At 55.2% G+C, this 25,346-nt stretch overlaps 1 long non-coding RNA gene across 1 annotated transcript; it reads left to right on the forward strand.

Annotated features, from left to right (window-relative positions):
• The first annotated feature begins 14,819 nt into the window (after positions 1–14,819).
• Positions 14,820–24,469, forward strand: LOC132658379 (uncharacterized). The gene is made up of 5 exons (XR_009597958.1): positions 14,820–14,886; positions 15,002–15,090; positions 15,838–20,727; positions 21,231–21,839; positions 22,442–24,469. It is a non-coding gene; the product is annotated as an uncharacterized LOC132658379 (long non-coding RNA).
• The last annotated feature ends 877 nt before the right edge of the window (positions 24,470–25,346 follow it).

The raw sequence follows: 25,346 nt of genomic DNA on the forward strand, positions 1-25,346 counted from the left end.
GGTAGGCAGGGACCCCCGACTCCCCAGGAGGTGAGCTGGCTGGCGGACCCTGGGAGTGGGGGTGGGCACTGCCCTTCATGGTAGGCAGAGCCCCCCCACCCCAGCTCTCAGCACAGAGCGCCTCCCCCCAGGCCTTCAGGGAGCCAGAGAGCCACCCTGCTTTGAGAGGACTGGTGGAGGGGTCTCTGAGGCAGAGACCACAGTGGGGCGCCCCCCTCCCCATTTACCTCTTGGCTATGAGCCTGTGTGGAGTGGCAGGGCTGAAACCCACCCTCCCGGTGGGGGGCAGAGAGAACCCTGTCCCCTCGCAGGCAGCAATCTGCTCTTGGGTGGGGGATGAGGTGTCAGGGCAGGGCTGGGTGAGGGGCAGTGTGGTTACGAAGCCCCCCTTTCCCAGCCTCACTCCTGAGAGGAGGAGGAGGAGGAGGAGGACAGGAACCCCATGCCCATCACATTCAGAGACCCTGCAGGGCCCCTGTCTCCACTGCTGGACTCCCACAGGCCCACTCCAGATGTGACGCTGCGGACACCCTCCCCACCAGGTGGCCGGCAGGGACGGCAGCAGGCAGGGGACAGGTGGGGCCTCCTGGGGGCCTGGTCACCCTCCTTTAAGGACCATCGTGTCTCAGCCATGACCAGCATGCCCCTCTTCCCCACTCGCTCCAGGAAGTCGAGGGTCCTTTCTCTGTGGGCTTCCCAGACAGTTCCTGGTGGTTCAGTCTTTAAGTCATGCCTGACTCTTGTGACCCCATGGACCGTAGCCCACCAGGCTCCTCTGTCCATTGGATTCTTCAGGCAAGGACACTGGAGTGGGCTGCCATTTCTTTCTTCAGAGGATCTTCCCAACCCAGAAACAACCCAGTTCTCCTGCGTTGAAGGAAGATTCTGATGAGCCCCTGGAGGAGACGAAATTTATCATCTTAGGACAACGCCCAGACCAAGACCTATTTTTTCCCCAAGTTGATCACACGGTCTTTCCAAATTAGGGGCCAAGCTCAGATTCCCCGAATGTATTTTTTCACTCAGGAAGGTTGAAAAATAGAAATAAGAAATTAGAAAAAAATAATAACGTGACGTGTCTTTTAAAGCAGACCCTGCTTTTCCGCCCATCAGGGAAAAGCGAGCTGACGCTGTCCTGAAGTGGAATGCGAGGCAGCCTTCAGCATCCAGAGGCAGGAAGGGTGTAGGAAAAGTTCAAAATTAGCATTTCCCCAGACTCCCTTTCAGATTCAAGGCCCGAAAACCGGCAGGCTCCAACTGAGCTGCCTTTCCCTTCTCGGGAATCTCGCGAGTTTTATTGGCATAAGTTCCCTCTTTATGGCCTGGTTTTCCTGTAAAACCAACAAATTAAAAAAAAAGAACAGGATTTGATTTCACCTTGGCTGGACCCCCCGAGGGTCTGGGCCTGAGCAGGACCCTCAGCTCTCTCCCAGCCCCTCTCCTCTGGGGCCCGCTTTCCCTGGGGTCCACAGCCCTGAACCATGCATATGCTTGAGAAAAAAAGTGAGTGAGTGAAGCCCATTGCAGTTGATGGGCAGAAGCTGCTTCCCCTGGGTGGTAATGATTCATGCGTGTGTGCGTGTGTGTGCGAGCACGCTCACTCATGTCAGACTCTCTGCGACCCCATGGACGGTAGCCCACTAGACTCCTCCGTCCACAGGATTTCCCAGGCAAGAATACTGGAGTGGGTTGCCATTTCCTTCTCCAGGGAATATTCCAGACCCCGGAATTGAACCCTCACATCTTGCATCTCCTGCATTGACAGGCGGATTCTTTCACCATTGAGACACCTGGCTTCATTAAGCCTGAACTTGGACACTTTCTCTGCACTCACCACGCAGGACAGGTCACCTGCTGCCTGGCCACCACCCACTTCCAAGCCCCCCAGACGGAAGGGCCTCTCAGCTTCCTGTGCGTTTTCCCATAGGTGAGCCAGCAACGGGAAACTTGCTCCTGATCAGGGCAAACTTCAAAATTGGAATTTTCAGGAAGGGGCTTTGGGTGATGTCGCTGGTGGCCGAGGAATGGTTGGGCACACAAAGCAGGCCTTCCACGAGTGGCTTCCGGGGTGGCGCGTCCCCAGGGCCTGCCTGCAGACCTGGGCAGGGTCGGCTGTCGGGCAGGAAGGCGGCCTGAGCAGGGCCTGGGGACAGCGCGGGAGTCAGGAAGCAGAGCCATCCACGGCATGGTTTTGGGGGGCACAGATACCCACCAACGCCTGGGCCCTGCTGGAATTTTCCTAGGAGCGCACCTGCCTGCCTCTGGGGACCTGGGTCACTTTTGCTTCCGCCCAGGATAGGAGCTGGGGACGGGGAAACTTGCGGCTGAGATGACGAGCTTGAACCGTCCTGTCTCCTTGCCATGGTCCCAGGATGCTCTGCACTACCTAATATGGTCACTGCTGACCAGGGGTGGCCCCTGAGCATTTGAAACGTGGCTGGTCCACGCCGAGACATGCTGGGAAAGCAGGACAGGCAGCAGAGTTTGAAGATGTATCAGAAAGAGGGACTGCAAAGTATTTAATCAATAACCGCAGCAGTGATTACATTGTAATGATAGGATGAATTGTTGTTGCTTTTGTTCAGTCACTTAGGTGTGTCCCACTCTTTGCGACCCCGTGGACTGCAGCACACCAGGCTCCTCTGTCTTTCACCAACTCTCGGAGCTTGCTCAAATTCATGTCCATTGAGATGCTGCTGCCATCCAACCATCTTGCCCTCTGCGGTCCCCTTCTCCTCCTGCCTTCAATCTTTCCCAACATCAGGGTTTTTTCCAATAATTCAGCTCTTCACATCAGGTGGCCAAAGTATTGGAGATTCAGCATCAGTCCTTCCAACGAATATTCAGGACTGATTTCCTTTAGGATTGATTGGTTTGATCTCCTTGCAGCCCAAGGGACTGGAGTCTTCTCCCGCACCACAGCTCAAAAGCATCTGTTCTTCAGCACTCAGCCTTCTTTACGGTCAGACTCTTGCGACCATTCATGACGACTGGAAAAATAATAGTTTTGACTAGATGGGTCTGTGTTGGCAAAGTGATGTCTCTGCTTCTTAATACGCTGTGTAGGTATGTCACAGCTTTCCTTCCAAGGAGTAAATATCTTTTAATTTCATCTTTTAATCTTTTAATTTCATGGCTGCATATATTGAGTTAAATAAAGTATATTATTAAAATGCATTTCTTCTATTTCTTTTTTCAGTGTGGCCACTGGAAGGCTTAAAATGATATATGAGGCTGGCATAATCTTCCTATTGCAAATGTGGTCCAAAGGGAGCTGGACTGAAGTTTGGCAAGGTGCTGGGAACAACTCTGAGGTCCTCTCACACTGCCAGCCAAAGCAGAATTGCCCTCGCCACTCTGAGAAGTGTTGTTCATCAGTCTGAGGTGCCTTATGTGTTCAGAGACCCAAGTGTCCCTCCCAACCTGTGGGCTTCGTTTTGCCCTAACCTATCCTCCAGATGCCCACGGGCCGTGATGCACCCTGACACACCCAGGTTAATCACAGGATCTCCAGAGGAAGTTTCTCCCCTGGGCGTGGCAGACAGTAGTCCAGCCTAGGACTCTTGGGGCTACTGGGCTGTGAGAGGTTGACCATCTGGATGTCTGGGGTGAGGGCGGTCCCTGATATCCTACTCACAGATTCATGCTGTTTCATGTGGGCACTGCTGGTTTTCACAGAGCCCTTGGGCACAGGCTTGGCTTTATTCCCATTTCACAGAGGGGGCCACTGAGGCACAAAGCAGTCCAGCATCCCAGGACCCCAGGGTTGTGCAGGTCAACTCCACACTGTCCCTTCTGACAGTCTCTGTCAGGAAAGGGTCACTGCTTGCCTTTAAGTGAAACTGTTAGTTGCTCAGTCATGTCTGACTATTGGCGACCCATGGACTGTAGCCCATCAGGCCCCCCTGTGGGATTCTCCAGGCAAGAATGCTGAAGTGAGTGGCCATGCCCTTCTCCAGAGGATCTTTCCGACCCACGGATAGAGCCTGAGTCTCCTGTATTGCAGGCAGATTCTTTACCACTGAGTCACCTTCTCACCTGAGAAGCCTTGCAGGGGCTACAGAGACATCCGTCAAGTGTCTCCTTCCTCGGCACTTCTCACATATTAGCAATGTCCCTAAAAGCTAATCTCTGATGGCTCAGCGGGAAAGAATCCACCTGCCAACGCAGGAGACGCAGGAGAGGCAGGTCTGATCCTTGGGTTGGGAAGATGAGGAAATGGCAACCCACTCCAGTGTTCTTGCCTGGAAAATCCCATGGACAGAGGAGCCTGGCAGGCTGCAGTCCAAAGGGTCGCAGAGTCGGACATGGCTGAGCACAAGCCCTGGAAGCTAAAACCTGCAGCCCTCTCCAGAAGCTAAATCCACCTTCAGAGACAAAGACGCGCTTCCTTCGGGTGAAAAGAATATGCAATCAGCTCTCTGCATCTACAGGTTTCTTGTCTGAAGATTCAATCAACCATTCATCAAAAATACTGAGGAAAAACAATTTCCAGAGAAGTCCAAGAAGCAAAGTTTGAATTTTCCATACCAGCAACTGTTTCCAAGCAATTATATTGTGTTAGGTTCTTGTACGTAATCTGAGGGTGATTTCTAGTATTCAGGAGGTGAGCAGGCTATAGGCGCACACTACATCTTTTTATATGAGGGACTTGAGCATCTGAGGTTAACAGTCTCCACAGGGCTCCTGGATCCACTCCCCCCAGACACTGAGAGGCAGCCTTATGCCCATATATACCTGTACGTGTGTGCATGCTCAGCTGTATCCGACTCTTTGCGAACCCAAGGATTGCAGTCCAGCTGCCAGGCTCCTCTGTCCATGGGATTATCCAGGCAAAAATCCTGGAGTGGGTTCCCGTTTCCCTCTCCAGGGGATCCTCCTGACCAAGGTCTCCAACCGGCATCTCTTGTGTTTCCTATATTGGCAGGTGGGTTCGTTGCCACTGTGTCCCCTGGGAAGCCCATATGTGTACTTACAGAGATGGTGAAGGGCATGGAAGCCTGGGGTGCTGCAGTCCATGGGGTCACAGAGAGCTGGACACAGCTTAGAAACTGAACGATGACTATGCACGTGTGTGTGAGTACATTTGCACGCGCCTTCATATGTCTATCAGTGCAGATGATTCATCTGTATCGAAATATCATCAAGTATTTACCTGGATATAAAGGAAACTGACTGCACTGGTTGCCTGTCTGGAGGAAAGTGGCGGAGGGGCTGGAGGACCCAGGGAGGAGGATTTATAGCACGTACTTTTTCTTTGATACTTTTAAAATTTTAAACCATGTCAAGGAATTATTACAGATGAAAATGTCTTTAATGAGTCTTCTTTGAGAAAATTCAAAAGTATGTGAAAGGGTAGCCCTGAGCCCTTTCAGTCTCAATCGATCCTTCTTCTGTCTGAAGTCCAGCCGTGATGGCGTGTCTCCTCCTGTTGGCTGTGGGCTCAGAGCCCCTTGGCCTGGCATCCCTGGAGGGGCAGTGAGAGAGAGAGGCTGGGATGGACACCCCGCCCCTGCTTCCCCATCTGTCTCCCGCAGTGATTCTGGGCCGGGTGAGGCCAGACCTGCCGCAGGGCCAAGGCCTCTGCAGAGTCAGACCTGGAATCTCAAAAATGTCCTGTGGTCAGGCCCATGCTTTGCTGGTGACTCAGCAGAAAGGCCCAGCCCGCCCCACCCTGGGGAAGGCCAGCTCAGCCCTGGGTGCAGCCATGGGATTGCAGCTCCCAGAGCCAAGGTTTGTGGGAATGTGGGTCCAGTGGGAAATGCCTGGGTCCTTGGCCCGTGTCCTGGCTGGGCATGGAGCATGGACAGGACTGGTGCCTGCCTGGGGTGCGTGGCTCAGCTGTGCCCTGACTCACCAGCTGACCCTGCTCAGGTCTCTTCCCCTCTGGGCCTGCTTTCCCCTCCATGGGAGCAGGTACCAACAAAATGATCTTCAGTCCCTTCCAACATAAGGTTCTGTGATTCCATGTGAGAAATGCAGTGTTTCCTGCCTTATCAGTAAACAGAGGATGTCACCACCACAGGCAGGGATTGCAGCCACCATGGATGGTGAGCTGGTGAGCCCTGAAGGAACTCAGGAAGGAAAGAATGCCTGCTGTCTAGCAGCCATCAGACTGCAGCCACTCCCTAGGGTGAGCCTTGAGGAAATGCAGGATGTGAAAACACAGGATACTGGCCCCAGATAGCAGAGCTGCATATCAAAGAAATGACTTCAGTGAACCCACACTCTTGCATCTTTCCATACAAGCTCTAAATTCCTTAACTTGGGATATCTGGTTTTCTTTAATTAGCAATCATCTTTTGATGTTCAGAGGACCTGCCCTTTGTTGCAAAACTTCTCTATAACCTGGTCCCTCCCCTCACTTCCTCAGAGCAGTTCTCTCAGAGTCGCTTGAGATGCTGCCTCCCAGGCTTGAAGTCCTAAACATTCCTGTCAGGTAAATCGTAACTCTCAACTTTTACGTTGTGACTATTTTAAAATCTACACTCAGAAGTCACCAGAACTGTCGAATACAAGCTGCAGGTAAACAGCTGGATTTAAACACTGGATTTAAAAATGTAACATGGCCATTCTGCTACCCAGGCGTGTCAAGAGTGAAAGGGCAGAATCAGAGGGTCCTAAGGTCACACCAGTGCTGTGTGGTCACTGATCATCATGCGTGCCCCAGAGTTCCTTTTTTCCTCCATAAAATGGAGACGTAAGACTCACTCTGGAATGCATGCTTGAGAGGGTTAAGTGAGATGACACCTGGTCCCCAAGATATAAGACACTTGGGTGACACCTTCAGGCTTCTGCACACCTGTATTTGCCATCATATCTACACATGACCCATCCCATTATTGACCTAATGCTTCCAGTCTGCTTATTTTCATAATTAGATGTATTTGTTAAACAAATTTTAATAATAATGCTGTACATGGAGAAGAATCTAAGATACACACATAAATTTCGTCCTGAGGACACCAAGAGATGGAACTTGTCAGGTACGGATTGAGAGGGGGTTGGCGGATGTGTCTGGGGTCTTAAGAACGGGTTGCTTGCAGACAAAGAAAACAAACTTATGATTGCCAAAGGAAAAAGCGAACAGGAAAAAATTAAGAATTTGGGATTAGCAGTTACAGACTACTGTACATAAAATAAATAAACAACAAGCACCTACTGTATAGCACAGGGATTTATATTCAATATCTTGTAATAATCGTAATAACCTATAGTGGAAAAGAAGCTGAAAAAGAAATATATATGTGCATGTATAACTGAATCACTATGCTTTACACTAGAAATTAACACAAAATTGTACCTCAACTGTGGGGCTCCCCAGGTGGTGCTAGTGGGAAAAAGCCTGCCTGCCAACGCAGGAGACATAAGAGACGTGGGTTTGATCCCTGGGTCGGGAGGATCCCCTGGAGAAGGGAATGGCTGCCGACTCCAGTATTCTTGCCTGGGAAATCCCACGCGCGGAGGAGCCTGGGGGGCTACAGTCCGTAGGGTTGCAAACGTCAGATGTGACTGAAGCCTCTTAGCGTGCACACACGTGCGTGGACTCCAGCTCCCGGTGCCACGCTGTAGGACTGTGATGCTTGTCCATGCTAGATGTGGTAGTCTGTATGCACCAACCCCAAACTCCCGGTCCATCCCTCTCTCTCCCTCCGCCCCCGGATTGCATACCTCTTTCACCTTTTACGAAGGATGATGGACTGTTGATTTAGTTATTGCTCATCTCCCTGAACTACAGAAGGTCAGCTCCACAGGGGTGGAGACTTGTGTTGTTCCCTGCTGGGTCCCCAGCACCCTGAAGAGTGTCTGGCTCTGAGGGACGCTCTGCCGGTGTTTGCTGAATGAATGGATGAAGGGACACTATCCAAATGTCTAATCTAAGTCAGGGTACAGACACCTACCCCACAGAGAGTCAGTTGCCCCTGACACTCTCCAGAAACATGAGAAAATCATCAAGAGGGAAAACTGGAGGTGCAAATTCACCTTGAGGTGGTGAATAAAAGCAGTCAGTGTCGGGGGCAGGGACCGGCACCCCGAGCCATGGGGTCCAACCCGAAGGCCCAGGCGCTGCTCCCACGCTGGTCGGAGGGACGGGACCGGCCAGGCCGGGCTCCGCGTGGCGGCCGCCGTCAGCAAATTCTGCCAGAGGCTCCCCGTGTGTCCCTCTGTCCCCAGCTCAGCCACGTCTGGCTCCCGTGGAGCTTCGGTCCCAGCCAGTCAGTCAATGCTGCCGTCTTCCCCACGCTGGACGGCTTCCAAGCAAAGTATTTCCATTCCTAACCAGGTTCACCAGAGCCGGCGCCGTCCTTTGAGTTGAGGAGGCGGCCGGGGTGAGAAGGAGGGTAGTGGTGAGGGGCTGGCCCAGGGCCGGCCGTGAGCTGGAAGCGGAGGGGCTGGCTTTCCGGGAACCCTGGCCCAGCCCGAGAGTTAATCCCAGACGGAGGTACCAAATGTGAGGGGGCCACAGGGCTAACGAGGCGGCAGCAAAGCCCTTCCAGGATAATTGCTGCAGACCCCTGAGGAGGGGGCAGGGCAGAGCAGGGGGAGGAACAGAAGGCACGACCCCACCCCCTCTTTGAAGACAACTTCAGGCATCTCTGCAGTCGTGCTGGGAAGTTGCACCTACTTGGGATGCTGTGAAGATGGGAGCAAGGGTGTCAGAGCCACACTGAGGACTCAGCATTTCGGGGTCCCAAGGTCCTTGTCATCACCACGACCATTGTTGTGATCTCCACCGCCAGAGGTTAGCTGGACCATCCTGCCCTGCAGAACATTCGAATCCCTTTATTCAATGGTGGGCTTCGTGCTGAGAGGGAAGGATGGTGCGGTCCCTTCCAGAACCCTTTCTCAAATATCAGGAGAGAGAAAGCTCCCCATGGTTCTCTTTGTCACCTGCAGGATAAATCTGGGTCAGGAGCACGACGGCAAAGCCAAGGAGAGCCCTTCAAGGGTCTGAACAGCCTGACTTCAAGATGCTCACACCATCTTGGAGTTGGGGAAACACACGGACACAGACACCTGCCCACACGGGCACAGACACCTGCTCACATGGACGTGGCGGTTTTACTTGAAATTCCCCCAAACTTGGGACAATCCAAACACCTTTCAACTGGGAACACATGTGCATGGAAACTGCTTGGTCTCACACACACACACACACACACACACACACACACCTCCTGAGATGGGCCTGAGACAGGTGACAATGGGGAGGACCCTCAGAGCATAAGATTCTATTTGCAGGACATTCTCAGAGTGCCAAGCTGCTGGGACAGGGGACCAGTCTGTGCTGTCCAGGGAGGAAGGGGAAGGTGTGACTCCAAAGGGGAAGCTGGGGGAGGCTTTTGCGGCACTGGAACCGGCCTGTGCCTTGACTGCAGTGGAGGTCACACCACTGTGTTTGTCAAAACTCACATGACTGCGTGGTTTAGGACTGAATTGCATTGCAGTCAAATTTTACTGTAATAAAAATGTTTTAAATGGGCTACTATATATTGTAAGTGATATACTCATTTGTTGACATTAAAAATGTTTGTGTGTGTGCATTTGTCTTAGGAGTCTGGGCTGCAAGTGACAGAAACCCCCACCCTCAAGTGAAAATGGAAACTGATTGGCCAGAGTAACTAGATAGTCCAGAGGCAGAATCTGGACACCACATGACCCAGGGCCACTAAGGAGGCTGTCAGGACCCCAGCTCTTTCTGTCTGTCCATCTGTTCTCCCTGCATTGGCCTCAGTCTCAGGCAAGTACTCCTGTTTGATGGGCAGCTGCTCCAGGCTCACGACCCTGAGTTCAGTAATTCCATCAGGAGAAGGACACCTCTGCCCAGAGGTCACCATGATTGCAGGCTTGCAACACGGAAGGCTCAGCGAAGCTGAGCCTGGACTCAGGACCCACCCAAACTAAGCATTTATTTTTAGACTTTTTTTTTAATGCGGATTATTTTTAAAGCTTTATTGAACTTGCTGCGACATTGCTTCTGTTTTGTGTTTTGTGATGTTTTTTGCCTCTGAATCACGAATCTCGTGGGATCTATCTCCCCAACCAGGGGTCAAACCGGTACCCCACGCATTAGAAGGTGAAGTCTTAATCACTGGACCACTAGGGAAGTCCTGAAGCTTTTAACCAGGGTGTTACTTTGTTACACAAAACCCAGCACCCGGAATGACTTCCGGAACCAGGCACAGATCCTGCTTGGACAAGCTCACCATCGAGAGGCAGAGATGCTCTCGTGGGCTGATTCCTTCATTCACCCGTTTGCTGTGGATCAGGCACACAGTGGAAGATTCTGGCGACGTGCTGGGCACGGGGGCTCCCACAATGGACCAAATGTCGCCCTGCCCCTCGGAGCCCAGAGAGTGTGTGGGGGCATCTCCGTGGAGGCCCCGAATGCCGGCGGAAGGCCGCACACGGGGAGGACACAGTGCTGCTTTGGCTACAGAGCGCGCGCTGGGGACCCTAGAGCTGACCACAGTGGCGAGGGCCCGGGGCCCTGGGTCCAGCTGGCCGGCCTTGGTCCCCTCACATCCAGACATAAGCTGTCTGCTCTTCTAGCCAGACTCTGCTGCAGGCTTTAGCTTCCCCTCCCCTAATTGCCTCTGGCCCTGGCCCTGCCCTGCGGGTCAGCTCTGCCTCGCTGTCCTCTCAAACTGCCCCTGCGTGACTGGCCAGGTGAGTGACCAGGCCTTGTTATTCTGTCCCAGGACCATCCAAGGGGCCGCCCGCCCACGCTGCTTGGACTGCCGTGTGGCCAGGAGGCACTGGCCTGGGCTCCCCCATGGTCAAACATGACCCCTGACCCTGCCTGCCTCACCAGCACACGCAGCCCTGCAGGGGACGAGCCCTGTGGCCTCCGCGTCCTCCCTGCCATCAGACTGACCCAGGCTCAGAGTGTCTCCCAGACCTGAGCCGGCCCAGGCCTGTGCCAACCTCCCTGGTGTCCGGACTTCCGGAACCTCCCCCGGCCACGTCATGTGGGTCACTCAGAGCCTGGCGAGTCAGGTCAGGCTCCCAGACCCACCCCACGGTAGAAGCAGAGTCTGGGACTGGGGACACGGCCTGCCCAGTGCCCTCAGAGGGACAGCAGAGGATCAGACGGGAATCTGGGCACCCAGGCCCTGCTCTTGCCCCAGCAGCTAGACAACTGCACCCCCAAGGCCTGTACTAGCCATTCACTGGCTGATGGACATAGTTTTTTTTTTTTTTTCCCACTTGGGGCTATTACAAATAAAGCTAGTATAAACATTTGTGGGCGAGTCTTCAGGAGGCTGTGCATTTTAACTTCTTTTTAGTAAATGCCAGACGTGGCATTTAAATTTGGAGACTATCCTAGAGAGCTTTCCAAAGTGGCCACACTGTTATAAGCTCTCACCTTCAGGGGGATTTCCTGCAGCCCCCCACCCACACCAGGACTGAGAACGGCCGAGCTTTGGGATTTTAGGCGTTCCCTTAGGTGGGCTCCCCTCGCGGCTCATGGGTAAAGGAACCCGCCTGCCAGGGTAGGAGACATAAGAGATCCTTGGGTTTGATCCCTGGATCAGGAAGATCCCCTGGAGGAGGGCATGCCAACCCACTCCAGTATTCTTGCCTGGAGGATCCGCATGGACAGAGGAGCCTGGCGGGCTACAGTCCATGGGGTCGCATAGAGTCGGACACGACTGCAGCGACTTGGCGCGCGTGCAGTGGGTGGTGGCAGCTCTGTGGCCGTCAGGGACAGAGTCCCAAGCATGCCGGGCCGCTCAGGGCTGTCGCGGACCTCGTGGCGGCTCTCTGCCCCCTTCTCGCCTCTGTTTCCCTGTGTCTGTGTCCCTGTTTCCCTGTTTCCCTGTGTCTCTGTGTCTCGTCCTGGAGAACCTCCACCGCTCCATCTTCAAGCTCACCATTCTTTCATTCTGTAGCGGTCAATGCCCCTCCCCCGTATTAGTTTTACTCTGGGTGGCATTTCCTTTCTAGAAGCTCAGAGTGGGTCTTCTCCTGAGCCCCAGTCCTCTCTCCCCTGGGCAGATGCAGGGCCCCCTGCTTCCACAAATGCCCCCTTTCGAGTCATTCTCCCCATAGAAGCCGGAGGAGTTTCCTCTTTTTTTTTTTTTTGAAACCTAATGTGAATTCCTCCAATGTCTTCCTTTGTTTTTAAAATAGAATTCAAACTCTTGTCTGTCATAGAGAGTGGAGAAAGTGAGAAAGAGACGAACCAGTATCACACGTGAACACATACGTATGGAGTCGAGGAAAATGGTACAGATGAACTTACGTGCAGGGCAGGAATAGCGACGCAGAGGATGGCCTTGCGGGCACAGCGCGGAAGGGAGTGTGGGGCGAGCAGAGAGGATGGCAGTGACGCGTGCGCTCCCCCGCGTAACGCAGCCAGTGGGAAGCAGCCGTTCAGCACAGGGAGGGAGGCGCGATGGGAAGGCGGGAGGGAGGCGCCAGGCGGAGGGGAGGTTCACAGTGCCGTGCAGCAGAAACGAGTGCAACATTGAAAAGCAATTATACTCCGATTAAAAATTAAATTGAAAATAAAAGGAAAATCTTCAAACTGCTGGTCACGTTCACAGGCTTTTCATAGCCCAGCCTCCATACCGCCCCCTCCGGTGGTCCCTCACTCCCACCCCCAGCACACAGGTCTTCTGGACCACATGCCGCCATGTCCTCCTGCCTCAGAGCTTCCTCCCGCCCACATTTCTCTGTCAGGAGTGCAACACACACATTCGCGTGCACACGTATGAATGCACACACATGTGAAGATATACACACGTACATGGACATGTATGCATGCATCCACAGAGATACGCACTTGCATGTAAGACACACCCGTGCATGGACAAACGTGTGTACAGAGACACACGGAACACACAGAAAGACACACACACACACAGGCACACGCGTGTGACTGACCTCCACATGGCTGGCTCCTTCTCCTCTTTTAGGCAGCCCCTGATCATTTTTCTGATTGTACTGTTTATTTGTCTGATTAATTTGGATGCTTTTTTCCTTCATCTCCACCAGCATGTGACCCTCTTGAGGTCAAGGATGGGTTCTATTTTGTCCTCCGTTTCATTTCCAGCACCTTAGTATAGGGGCCAGCACACTCTAGGTGCTCAGTAGATGAATGAACAAAAGGATGATGAATGGACGGGTGGGGGGATGGATGGGTGGCCAGATGCATGATTGCAAGGTGGGTGGGAGGGTAAATCGCTTTGAATCCTGGATCTTCTACCTCTGTTCTGGACCTTTGGCAGGTCGCTTAGCCTCACTGAATCTCGGCTTCTCATGAGAAGAGCAAATGGGTTCAGGCAGCACAGTGCTCTGCTCACGGTTTGTCTTTCCCCACAGAGAACACATCCTCGGTCCTGCCTCTCACGCTCCCAGCTCTGTTTCCTGCGCCTGGCACAGGATCCAGCATGCAGTAGGTGCTCAATAAACGGTCTGTTGAAAAGATCAATACTCGAAAAGCTAAGTCACAGCAGAGATGCCCCAGCTTGCGCAGTTCTCTCTCCCTCTAGCCAGCGTCTTTAGCGTATCTTTTGTTTGTCTTTCTGCAGAAGAGCCGAAAGCCTCAGTCCTCGCCCGTTGCCCTGGGCTAGGTGTGCCCTGAGAACCTGTGAGGAGGGAGGCTGGAATGACAGTGGCCTGGAAGGCCCCTGAGCCGCTGGGGCAGGGGCCAGTTGGGCAGCCCCTCTCTCCCTGCCAGTGGCTGGGGAAGCTCTGAGCCTGTGGAGCCTTCCCTTTAAGGAGGTGTGACCTCCATTGTGTGGCTGTCCCTTGGAGCATGCCACTTCCCTGTGCCCTGGAGCAGGCCCCCAGGAGGGGCAGGGAGCTTTCTCTCCCTCTGCAGGGCTGCAGGGAACCACCTGGGCCTGGAGCTGCGAGCTGCTGTGGGAGGGAAGGGAGGCTGGAGGGAGCCAGTGTGGTGCAGGGAGGCGGGGCCGGCTGGCATCATCAGGCCGCTCACAGTTGGGGTGCCCAGAGCCTCTGTTCCCCCACCTGTCAAGCAGGGGGTGAAGCCATGCCCCTTCCTCAGGTGGGCACCACTGCAGCCCCTTCAGTGTTCTCCAGGACCAGGTGAAGGACAGGCAGGAAAGAAAAAAAAGCACAATTTTACTCTGATTTGATTTCACCTGCTCCCCAAGCCCAAAGGCTGGCGCCACACGCCGAGACTTCCCCAGTATGGCCAACTGTGCAGGTACCAGCAGGGGCGGGGTGGTCTCGACTCTCCAGACCTGGTGTGTCCCTGTAAACTGTTTCCACCCTCTGCCCCCCTCCCCCAGGGGACTGACTTCACCCTGAGCACAAGGCCCTGGGGCGTGGGGAGCTGCCACTCCGCAGAAGAGGAAGGCCGCCTGGGTCCCTCTGTGTCTTCACTCAGAGTGGCTCCCAGCCATACGCTGCCTCCCAGCATCCGCAACCCCCTCGCTGACTTTCACAAAGCCTCATCATGGAAGGCAGGACCAAGGTGCGGACGGTGAGAGAGTCTACAGAAATGCGATGCTCACATCTGGGGATGGAGTCCTGGGAGCGAGGATGCAGGGAGAAATGCCAGGGAGACAGAGGCTTCCGGAGCGAGCCAGCGGAGCATTTGTGGTAGGGTTTGCTAAGCCTGGGACCATAGGGTGGGGGTGGCTGGGAAAAGATTGGGGAGAAAAATCCAGAAGCCCAGCTTGGCCATGAGCTGTTTGACATGTCTGAGAGACCCCAAAGGGAGATGTCAAGTGGCTGGCCGGATACGCGGGTCGGAGTTCAAAGGAGCGGTCAAAGCTGCAGGGACAAATTTGGAAGTCATCAGCTTAAGGATATTTAAATCCATGGGAACTGGTGAGATCACCCAGGGAGAAGGATGGAGAGATAGGAAAGAAACCCTGGTCCAACCCCCCAGGAACCCTGAAGACGGTAAGTCCCAGGGGCCCAGGGACCCCCCCCCCACCCGGGTGTTTCAGGCACGTGGTCCCCTAGGCCCAGAGCAGTGCCCTGCTCCTGACAAATTTACTATATCCTTGCCATTTAGGGGTCTGCAGGCGAGCAGGATTGAGGCGGGAGGAAAAGAGGGGGAGCGGAGTCAGAGAGGCCTGGAGAAGAACGTGCTGGAAGGATCAGGTAGCCTCCTGAACGGACTCTCTCTGCCCAGGAAGGCGAGGGCAGAGAAGTGGCCTGGGGTTTGGCAACAACAGAGGTGGCTGATGCGGGCCCTTCTGGTGGGGTGGGCAAGGCACGGGCAGATGGGTGCCGAGAAGGGCAGTGGGGGCAGCTGGTGGGGCAATGAGGAGGTAATAGATGCCCCCAAATGAGAGGTAGCTGGGTGACCTGTGGGCCAAGTGTCAGTGGCTCAGGCGTGTCCAACTCTTCCCAACCCCGTGGACTGTAGCCCGCCAGGCTCCTCTGTCCATGGAATTCTCCAGGCAAGAATACTGGAGTGGGTAGCCATGCCCCTCTCCAGGGGATCTTCCTGACCCAGGGATCAAATTCAGGTCTCTTGCATTGCAGACAGATTCTTTAGCCACCAGGGCCAAGGGGACCCAGTTCAACAGAGAAGGAGAGACAGCGAGTGCTGGTGGGAGGGTGAAGTCAGAGGGGAAGAAGCCCTTGGGAAGGGTTAGGGGGAGCATGTCTGCACTAGATGGGAAGCTGGGGAGCCAGGGAGTAGAGACTAGGAGGAGCCTGCCTCCATCAGCCTTTTACACCCGGGGAAACTGAGGCTGGGAGGGAGGCGGGCTGCAGCCTTGCCATCAGGGAGGGGGCTGGGCCACACACTCAAGCTTTCCCTACGGGACCTGAGCAACCTGGAGGTCCACCTGGGACTCCTGCCATCCTCTCTCCTGTTATGTTTTCTGAATTTCCCACAAGGAAGCATCTCGGCTGCTGGCATTCTGCTGGAAGATGAAGTGTCCAGATGGGCACAGAAAGCTGCAAGGCGATCAGCTCCTTGGGGACCCTCTGGCTCCTTCTCATCCCACCCACCCCTGGACAGTGTCCCATCCCAATCCCGCCCAGCTGGGGCCACTGGACTCCTCAGGCTGGGCCCTTCTCCCAGCGCCTGCTTCCAGCCTGGGGGCCTTGGGAACCAGGGCCCCAGGATAAATTCCTAGGGCCTGATGGTGTATGGTGGGCAGACCCTCTCCTGGGAGGTCAGCGGTTCATGAACTGGAGGGATCCTCCCAGCAAGAGTTGAAACCTGAGACCTGCGAGAAAAGCAAAGGGCAGTCTCTGAAATCCAAGGCCAGACAAAGGCGACAAGCAGGAGGCCTGGGCTCAGGAATGGGGTGAAGCTTGGGGGCTCCTGGAGGGCAGCCTGCTGGCCTGAAGGGGAGGGCCCGGAGCCAGCCCCAGGTTTCCAGGTCCCAGAAGCCCAAATACACCCTTCATAACACTCCCCAGAGAAAGGAGGCAGGGAGGAGGCGTCAGACCCCACCCCTAGAGACTGGAGGCTGTGGGGGCCACACCCCACAAGTTGGGAGTGGGCGGGGTCGTTGTAGCCCAGACTTCCCAGGGATCTCCATCCTGAGTCACCCCCTTGCCTGGGGTCTAGCAGAAAATGTGGGCCTCAGACTGCCCAGGCTGTGTGACTGTGGGCAACTCACCCACCCTCTCTGACCCTGGTGCCCTGTCTGCAAAGCCAGACTCCAGGAAGTAACCTGCACCAGGCTGGGACTGCTCCCTAAGCAATTGCTGTATCCTTACCCCGGTGGAGGGGGCAGATGTTAGGAATCCAAGCTGCAGGCCCAGGTCAGGGGCCAACTCCCGCCACCCTCCTTGCAGAATTCCGCCCGCCCGGGGTGGGCAGCGGGGTGGGAGGGTGCGTCCAGGAGCAAATTGCATTCTTGAGGGTTTTTTACAGTCTGCCCTCTTGTCCTTCCCCTTTTGTGTCCATCCCTTTCTTCTCCCACTGCTCTCTTCCAAGGCTCTCAGGCCTCCGAATTAGCTAAACCCTGGGGAAGCAGCAGGGCCTGGAGCCTCGAGCAGATGTTAATCTGGTCTCCTCATTTGGAGGACCAGACGAGGCCTTTGTCCCCTGGGCAGTGCCTGCTTTCGCTGCCGCCGCTGGGCTCAGAAGTCTTCAAATAGGCCCCCATCCCCTGGCAAACCCCTTTTGCATAATCCACTGGAATCTCCCAGACAAAGGCCGCTTAGAAGTTACTTTGGGAAAGAGGTAGCCAGGGAAAGAAGGTTCCTGGGTGAGAAGAGGGCCCTGAAGGAAGCTGTCCTGTGGATAGATGCTCCTGGGTTATCTGAAGCGTCAGTTCATGCCGAACAGGGATGGGTTTGAGCCCTGAAGCCCAAGCGAGCAGTGACTGGTCAGGGAGTGTGAGCTTGAGCCGCCTCGCGGCTATCGGGTGCTTCCCGGTGTGGGGTTACTTGGGCTTCCAGGAAGCCCCTTAACCAGAGGGTGGCTGGGGCTGCAGACCAGCTGGGCTGCCCAGGTCACCAGGCGACCGAGGAGCTTTGGAAGCCCTGTCACCGACAGGTGACACATGCGTGCTGCTCAGCCGGGCGAGTCTGCGTGTTACATCACATCCTCGTCAGCCATTCGGCAAGCAGCTGCTAAATGACCAAAGTGAGCCGGCACTAGGAACCGCGACCACACCCTTATGGGCTGACGTTCTAGTGGAGGAGACAGAAAACAAGATAGATACACAAAGAAAGCCAAGTCCAGAAAATAAGGCAAAGGAAGGTACTTTGGGATGAGTTGCATTGCCCCCGATTCATGTTGGAGTCCTACCCCCCAGCACCCCAAAATGTGACCATATTTGGAGACGTGGTCTTTACAGAGGTCATCGAGGGAGAGAGAGGTCACTGGCGTGGGTCCTCACCCCATAGGATGGGTGGCCTCGCAAGGAGAGGAGAGGAAGACACGGATATCCATCGAGGGACCGCCAGGTGAGGACACAGGGAGGAGACGGCTGTCCACACCCGAAGGAGAGAGGCCTGGAACAGACCGCCCCACCTCCGCCCTGAAACCCTCAGAAGGAACGAGCCTGCAGATAGCTCCACTCTGGACTTGAGGCCCCAGAACCGTGAGACGGTCCATCTCTGTTATTTAAGCCATGCCATCTGTGCAGCAAGAGCGAGTGAATCGAGAAGGCAATAGAGGACGGCAGGGTGGGGATTTAATGGGGCGTCTGGGACAGCCTCTCTGAACAGAATTAAAAGTAAGAGCCAGCCCTGGACAGCAGAGGGGCAGGGTGAGGTCCTGGGAATGGGGAGAGCTTGGCCTGCCCTCCCAAACCAGCAGAAAGGCAGCGAGGATGCAGAGGAGCGAGGGAAGGGCAGAGAGGAGAGGCAGCAGGGGACGGATTTGTGTGCTGTGGGAGTTGGTCCTGGAGTGGCTGTCAGCTCCAGCCCTCTTCTGCCAAGCAAACCCCACGAGCTTGGAGCTGACCTGCAGCCAGAGCCCACTTGCCTCCTGAGCAGAGGCGATGGTTCTCAGCAACGTTCTTCCTGCAGAGCTGCCCTCCTGCAGCTGTGGGGTTGAGCGCCACGGGAGCCTTTGGGTTCTGAGCTGCATCGGAACCCAGACCATGCTCCCCATACCCCAGCCGCTGTCATCGCCCCTCCCTCTGGTCTCTGGACCATCTGTCTTGATCCTGTAGCGCCAGGCTTTAGCCCCTGGGTCCTCATGCCTCAAAAATGAATTTGACATTCAGTCGCTCAGTCGTGTCTGACTCTCTGTGACCCCCATGGACTGCAGCCAGGCCTCCCTGTCCTTCACTACCTCCCAGAGTTTGCTCAGACTTACGTCAATTGAGTTGGTGATGCCATCCAACCGTCTTATCCTCTGTCGTCCCCTTCTCCTCCCACCTTCAATCTTTCCCAGCGTTGGGGTCTTTCCCAATGAGTTGGCTCTTCATATCAGGTGGCCACAGCAGTGGAGCTTCAGCTTCAGCATCAGTCTAAACATGATATTATTGTTTTTTGTTATTTTCCTTTCTGCAGGGTGGTGATTCTCCTAGCTCAGCTCCTGCTGGGGCCCTCTGGCAGCTACACTGGGCTGGACAGATGTGCTCCTAGAACAGCTGAAGTCGGGGGTCTGACACCCTCCCAGCCCAGCTCTCCACACCAGGTCATGAGCCCCCCACATCCAGGGCTGCAGGCCCTTCCTCCAGACCCAGCTACCCAGGGCCTGGCCCAGGGGTCCCCCTGCACCCTGACCCCCACTTCCCAGGGGCCCTTGGCTCCCAGAGGTGGAGCTCACGGGGTGGCAACCAGGCCTGCAGACTCTGGAGACTGAGCCCACCCCTGCTGGGCCCAGCTGCCAGTCTCCCAGGGGACAGTGTCGCCAGGCCATGGCGTGGTCCCTGGGTGGTTTTCCCAGCCAAGAGGGGCCAACAGGTATGGACAAATGGCCGGCCAGCCCTCTCCGCCCGGCATCCCAGGAATGTGATAAGCCACCCATGCCGCTGACCCCCCACCCACCCCAGCCCGGCTTCTTGTGTCTGCCCAGCCTCCTGCCCTTCCTTCTAGCCCCTCAGCTGCCTCCCAGGGCCACCGCTTCACTGCTGACTAACCAAGGGATGAATAAAAACCAGGACGAGGCTGCAGAGGCCGAGCTCCCCAGGGCTCCGTGCAAAGGGCCTGGAGGCTGCGGTTCTGCACTCAGAGGAGAGACAGAGACGGGGGGAGAGAGAGAGACAGAGAGACAGAGAGACACAAAGAGAGACAGAGATAGGAGGAGAGACGGGGAGAGACACAGAGAGATAAGGAGAGAGAGAGAGGTGGAGAGACAGACAGGGGGAGAGAGAGAGAGACAGAGAGACAGAGGCAGGGGGAGAGAGAGAGACAGAGAGACACAAAGAGAGACAGAGATAGGAGGAGAGACAGGAAGAGACACAGAGGATAAGGAGAGAGAGAGAGGTGGAGAGACAGACAGGGGGAGAGAGAGAGAGACAGAGAGATGGAGAGACAGAGGCAGGGGGAGAGAGAGAGACAGAGAGACACAGAGAGACAGAGATAGGAGGAGAGACAGGGAAAGAGACACGGAGAGACAGAGACAGGGGATAGGAGGGTCCTCCAGCCCACACACTGCTTCAGTTTCAGGGCTAGAGGGTCCCCTGGAGAGGGAAGGGGTCCAGATTCAGACACGTCAGTTCCTTTGGTGACTAATCCCTAAAAACTTTCCAGAGTACTGGGGGTGCTTCCACCCCATCTCAGGAGGGCCTCTGCTTCCTGCTTATCCTTCAGAGAAGAGGCGAGAAGGGCCATGGAGACACAGCCAGCCAGGGCGCGGCGCTGGCTGCAGCCAGGAGGCTGCAGGCCTTGCGTTGCAGACCAGAGTGGTCCCCCGGGGTCCGGGGTCAGACGGGAGGGGTGTGGCTCTTCTTTGAAGGCAGGGGACCAGCAGGTGGGAGGTGGGGGCTTCACCTCGAGGGAGCCCACTCCTCTCCAAATACCACCTCCAGCCCCTCCCTCACTGCTTGGGGTCCATGGGTTCCCCTTTCCTCAGACATCTAGACTGTGTGCCCTGACCTACTGGAGAGGGCAGGGGGTAGTTCTGGACATCAGGGATCCATCAAGTAAAGACAGGTACTCGGCAGGGAGGTTCCAGCCCCGCTACATCACATTTGACTTTGTATCCCCTCCACCAAGCTCAGGGTCTGATCACTGCAGGGGCCCCAGACAGACTGGACTTAGACCAGTGGATACACCCCTCACTACATCTTCCATCAACCCTGCAAAGAAGGCAGATGGCCCCATTCCACAGCGGAGGAAACTGAGTCAAGGAGAGATTAAAGGTCTACGGTAAGGCCATACGGCAGGGGTGGAGCCAGCCTCCTTCCACTGTGCACCCAGCACTTGAAGGAAACTGCATACGAAATGTGACCCCCGTTGTCTCTGGGTGGGCATGGGACCCTGCTGGGGACCCTGGTGGCTCAGGTGTGGGCGGGTGGGAAAACCTCAGCCTTTCCAGAATCGAGGAAGTGCTGAAGGCGCCTCTTGTTCCCCAAGGAGCCAGAAACTGGCTCCAGGACCTAGGTGAAACCCAGGCAGGCTCTGGGTGGTGGGGTGCCCCTGCCCACAGCCCTGACAGCTTCTGTTGCCCTAGGTATGGAGCAGGTGAGTACTGGGGACTTGAAAAGATGTCCCCAGGACAGGCCAGCTTCGGGGAGGTCCTGGCAGCTGAGCAAGGCCAGGCCTGGAGGCAAAGGCTAGTGTGCAAATGAAGCCAGCCCCCCGGGCTCACCACCAGTGCCCAGGCAAACCAGGCACTGAGTTTAAGAAGTCAGGGCCCCTCTTTTCTTTAGGAATGCAGCAACGCAGACCAACTGAATTTCATGCTGCGTCCTCCGCGGACATCATAAGCTGCCTCTCGGGTCTTCCCCGGGACCACCCCAAGGCTCAGCTCCACCTCCCCCCCTGCATGTCATGTGTTTCCATCCACTCCCAGGACGGGCCCTGTGTCGGTGAGGTGGCCTATTTGCTTCCGGCAACTTCGTCCTGCAGGGAAAGTGCTCACTGCCCCTGGAACCCCTGCTGGCCACCACATCTGCTGTCCAGCCTCATCCCGGGGCACCCAGCCCTCTGCCTCCCACGCCTCCCACATCTCCCCCACCAGACCTCCCACCTTTCCCTCAGATGCCTCCAGCCAGCTAAGGCCCAATATCTCTGAGCTCCAAGCCTCCTCCTACCTGGATTCCTCTTCTGCTCAGCAGTGATTCCCTTCAAGACCCAGGTGGGCATCACCTCCTCCAGGAAGCCTTCCAGTTGTCCCGAGCAGTACTTCCTGCCTCTCTCCTCCACCTTAGAGTCCTGCAGGAAGCCAAACAGTGATCTCTCGCTCCGAAAGATGTGTCCACCCAGGACCTGTGACTGTGACACTACTTGGAAAAAGAGTCTTTACAGACGTAATTACGGTAAGGATCTCAAGATGAGATCATCCCGGGTTGGGGTGGGGCCTAAATGCAAGGACAAGGTCCTTAGAAGGAAAGGGGAGGACATGGAGAAACATGCAGAGGAGAAGGCCACGTGAAGGTGAGAGGAGAGATCAGAGTGATGCTGCTACAAACCAAGGGCTGCCGGCAACACCAGAAGCCAGGGGGAGGCCTGCGCTGCTCTCTTCCTCACAGCCCTCAGGCGGAACAACCTTGCCGACAGTTTGATCTTAGACTTCACATCTCCATAACTGAGATGGTGAATTTCTGTTGTGTGAAACCACCGAGTGCACGGCTGTTCATTACAGCAGCCCCAGGACTCGGACACAAGCTCTTCATCCGCAACTGCCCCCACCCCATCAGCTGCAATCTCGTCTCCCCCTCCCTGCAGGCTGCCAGCTCTTCACTGCTGCTTGTTGCCAGCATGGAGGTTGCTTGATTCACAGCAATAATACTTCAATAAACAAAAGTGAAGGGACTTCAAGGATGAAAGGCCAGGTTTTCCTGGAAAACCCTAGCCTTGCCGGGTGGCTCCATCGTGCCCACAGTTGACATACACTTACTTCCTCTCTTCCTCTTGCCAGCCTTCACCATGCCTGGGAAGAGCTGACTCACTGGAAAAGACCCTGGTGCTGGGAAAGTTTGAAGGCAGAAGGAGAAGAGGGCAACAGTGGAAGAGATGGTAGGATGGCAACCCTGGTTGAAAGGACGTGAACCTGGGCAAACTCCAGGAGACTGTCGGGAGTAGGGAGGCCTGGCACGCTGCAGTCCATGGGGTCACAGAGGGTTGGACACAGCTTAGCAACTGGACACCACCACCACCACCACCACGTCTGGGGACATCCGATCGTCTGGAGGAGGGAGAAGTCGGCCAGATCCCCACGGGCAGACAGGCATGGAGGGTTCTTCGTCCATCCAGAGGGACTCGGCACCATGCCTTCTGGGACGTGCCTCACCTTCTCACCTGTCCCTGCATCCTGCATCCGTGACAGCCTCGCTCATTTAATGCAGGAATAGTCATCACCTGACTGCTGTCCACTAGGGGTTGGGAGCACCTTACATATATGATCTGGTCCCAGCTTCCAGGGACCCCCCCACACACACCCCCAGTCTGGGAGACGAGAACAGCAGAGCCAAGATCCCCACTTGAGGGTCCTCATTTTGCCCTTCCTATAGCCTGGACGGCTCTTTCTCTTCCCAATCAGATGCCTGCGTCCTACCCATCAAGATCAGATGCTCCATAGCTTCTTTCAGATCAGATCCAAGGCTCTTCTGGCCTACCCCACCCACCTCTTCAGGGGAATGTGGGAGAGGGCAGTGGCAGAGTCTGATATTTTCTGCTGAGTGCATCCTTGGCACTCACTGGATTCTCCCAGTGTTCTCTAACGTGTTTAATAAGGTCTTAAGCCTCACCTCTCACCCACCTGCCCAAGCCTTCTTTTAGCCAGAGGGCCACTCTCCCAGAAGGCCCCTCTCCATGTGCAAAGCTGAAGGGGAGCTGGGCTTCTTAGTAGAACACTGACTTCCTGTCCTATAGGCTACAGGTCTAATACTTTGACCACCTGATATGAAGAGTCAACTCACTGGAAAAGACCCTGACGCTGGGAAAGTTTGAAGTCAAAAGGAGAAGGGGGCAGCAGAGGATGAGATGGTTAGATGGCATCACTGACTCAATGGACATGAACTTGGGCAAACTCTGGGAGACAGTGAGGGATAGGGAGGCCTGGCATGCTGCAGTCCACTGGATCGGAAAGAGTTGGGCACGACTTAGTGACTGAACAACAAAACAAACATTTTATAGCACCGATGCTGGTTTTTGTTTCTAAAACAAAACTTTTTAGCCTAGGTACTGGCATTTGGTGATTCAACACCCGTCTCACAATGGGAACAGGAGAGCCATCCACAGGCCAGGTGAAACTTGGTGGTTCTGGGGCTTTAGGCATGTGCCGGGCCTTGGTTCTCTCACAATGTGACCTACCCCAGCCTGACTCCCATCCACTGCCCCAACCCTACAGGGCCCATGCCTGCTTCTCCCACTCAGACTGCAGGCTCACTTCCACAAGCCACCTACTGCATTCTCAGCAAGTCTCTGGAGGGCAGCATGTGGTGGGGCAGTGAGTCCTGGCTGGGTCAACACCAAGGTGCTCTGCTTCCAAGACAGCTTTCTGCTGTGACCTGCCATGTCTCACTTGTCACTGGGTCTCTCACCCATCTGTGTTCCAACCCCTCCCAGGGTCGTATACTCAACCTTCAGCCAACAGGGAGTTCATCCATCCTTGCAGGCATAATGACACCAGAAAGCTCAGGGCTGGGGCCCAGACGCGTAAAGTAATATGCTGATCAAGGGGCAGGTTAAGCCACTGCAAAGGGACCCCAAAACAGAGTGGCCTAAACCAGGTAATTGATTCTTCTTTCTCATCGGAGCCCAAGTAGGCAATCCAGGACCAGTCTGGAAACGTGATGAGACAGGGTGCCCCTGGGTCCATGAGGCTTGAACTGACCCACGTTTCATCTCATCCCAGCCTGTGGCAGAAGGGGAAGGTCATCGTCTTTTTATTTGTGTGTGTGTGTATATATACATGTATATATATAATTTTACCTTGTTTTTTAAACTGGAAGACAATTGCTTTATAACGTTGCGTTGGTTTCTACCACACATCATCACTAATCAGTCATAACTATACATACACATGCCCTCCCTCTTGAGCCTCCTTCCCTCCCCCTCCAATCCCATCCCTCTAGGTCATCACAGAGCACCAGGCTGGGCTCTCTCTGTGTTATACATCAGCTCCCCGCTAGCTATCTATTTTACACACACTATGGTTTTTCCTGCGGTCATGTATGGATGTGAGAGTTGGACTGTGAAGAAGGCTGAGCGCTGAAGAATTGATGCTTTTGAACTGTGGTGTTGGAGAAGACTCTTGAGAGCCCCTTGGACTGCAAGGAGATCCAACCAGTCCATTCTGAAGGAGATCAGCCCTGGGATTTCTTTGGAGGGACTGATGCTAAAGCTGAAACTCCAGTCCTTTGGCCACCTCAGGCGAAGAATTGACTCATTGGAAAAGACTCTGATGCTGGGAGGGATTGGGGGCAGGAGGAGAAGGGGACAACTGAGGATGAGATGGCTGGATGGCATCACTGACTCGATGGACGCGAGTCTGAGTGAACTCCGGGAGCTGGTGATGGACAGGGAGGCCTGGCGTGCTGCGGTTCATGGGATTGCGGAGAGTCGGGCGCGACTGAGCGACTGGACTGAACTGAATGTATATATGGGCTTCTCTGGCGGCTCAGCAGTAAAGAATCTGCCTGCAATGCAGGAGACCAGGAGACGTGGGTTTGATCCCTGGGTCAGGAAGATTCCCCACAGGAGGAAATGGCAATCCGCTCCAGTGTTCTTGCTGGGAAAATCCCATGGGCAGAGGAACCTGGCAGGCTGCAGTCCATGGGATCACAGAGTCGGACACCACCCGGCGACTGAGCACAGTGTAT

The sequence above is a fragment of the Ovis aries genome, chromosome 21, assembly GCF_016772045.2.
Source record: "Ovis aries strain OAR_USU_Benz2616 breed Rambouillet chromosome 21, ARS-UI_Ramb_v3.0, whole genome shotgun sequence".
In the NCBI taxonomy this organism is placed as follows: Eukaryota; Metazoa; Chordata; class Mammalia; order Artiodactyla; family Bovidae; genus Ovis; species Ovis aries.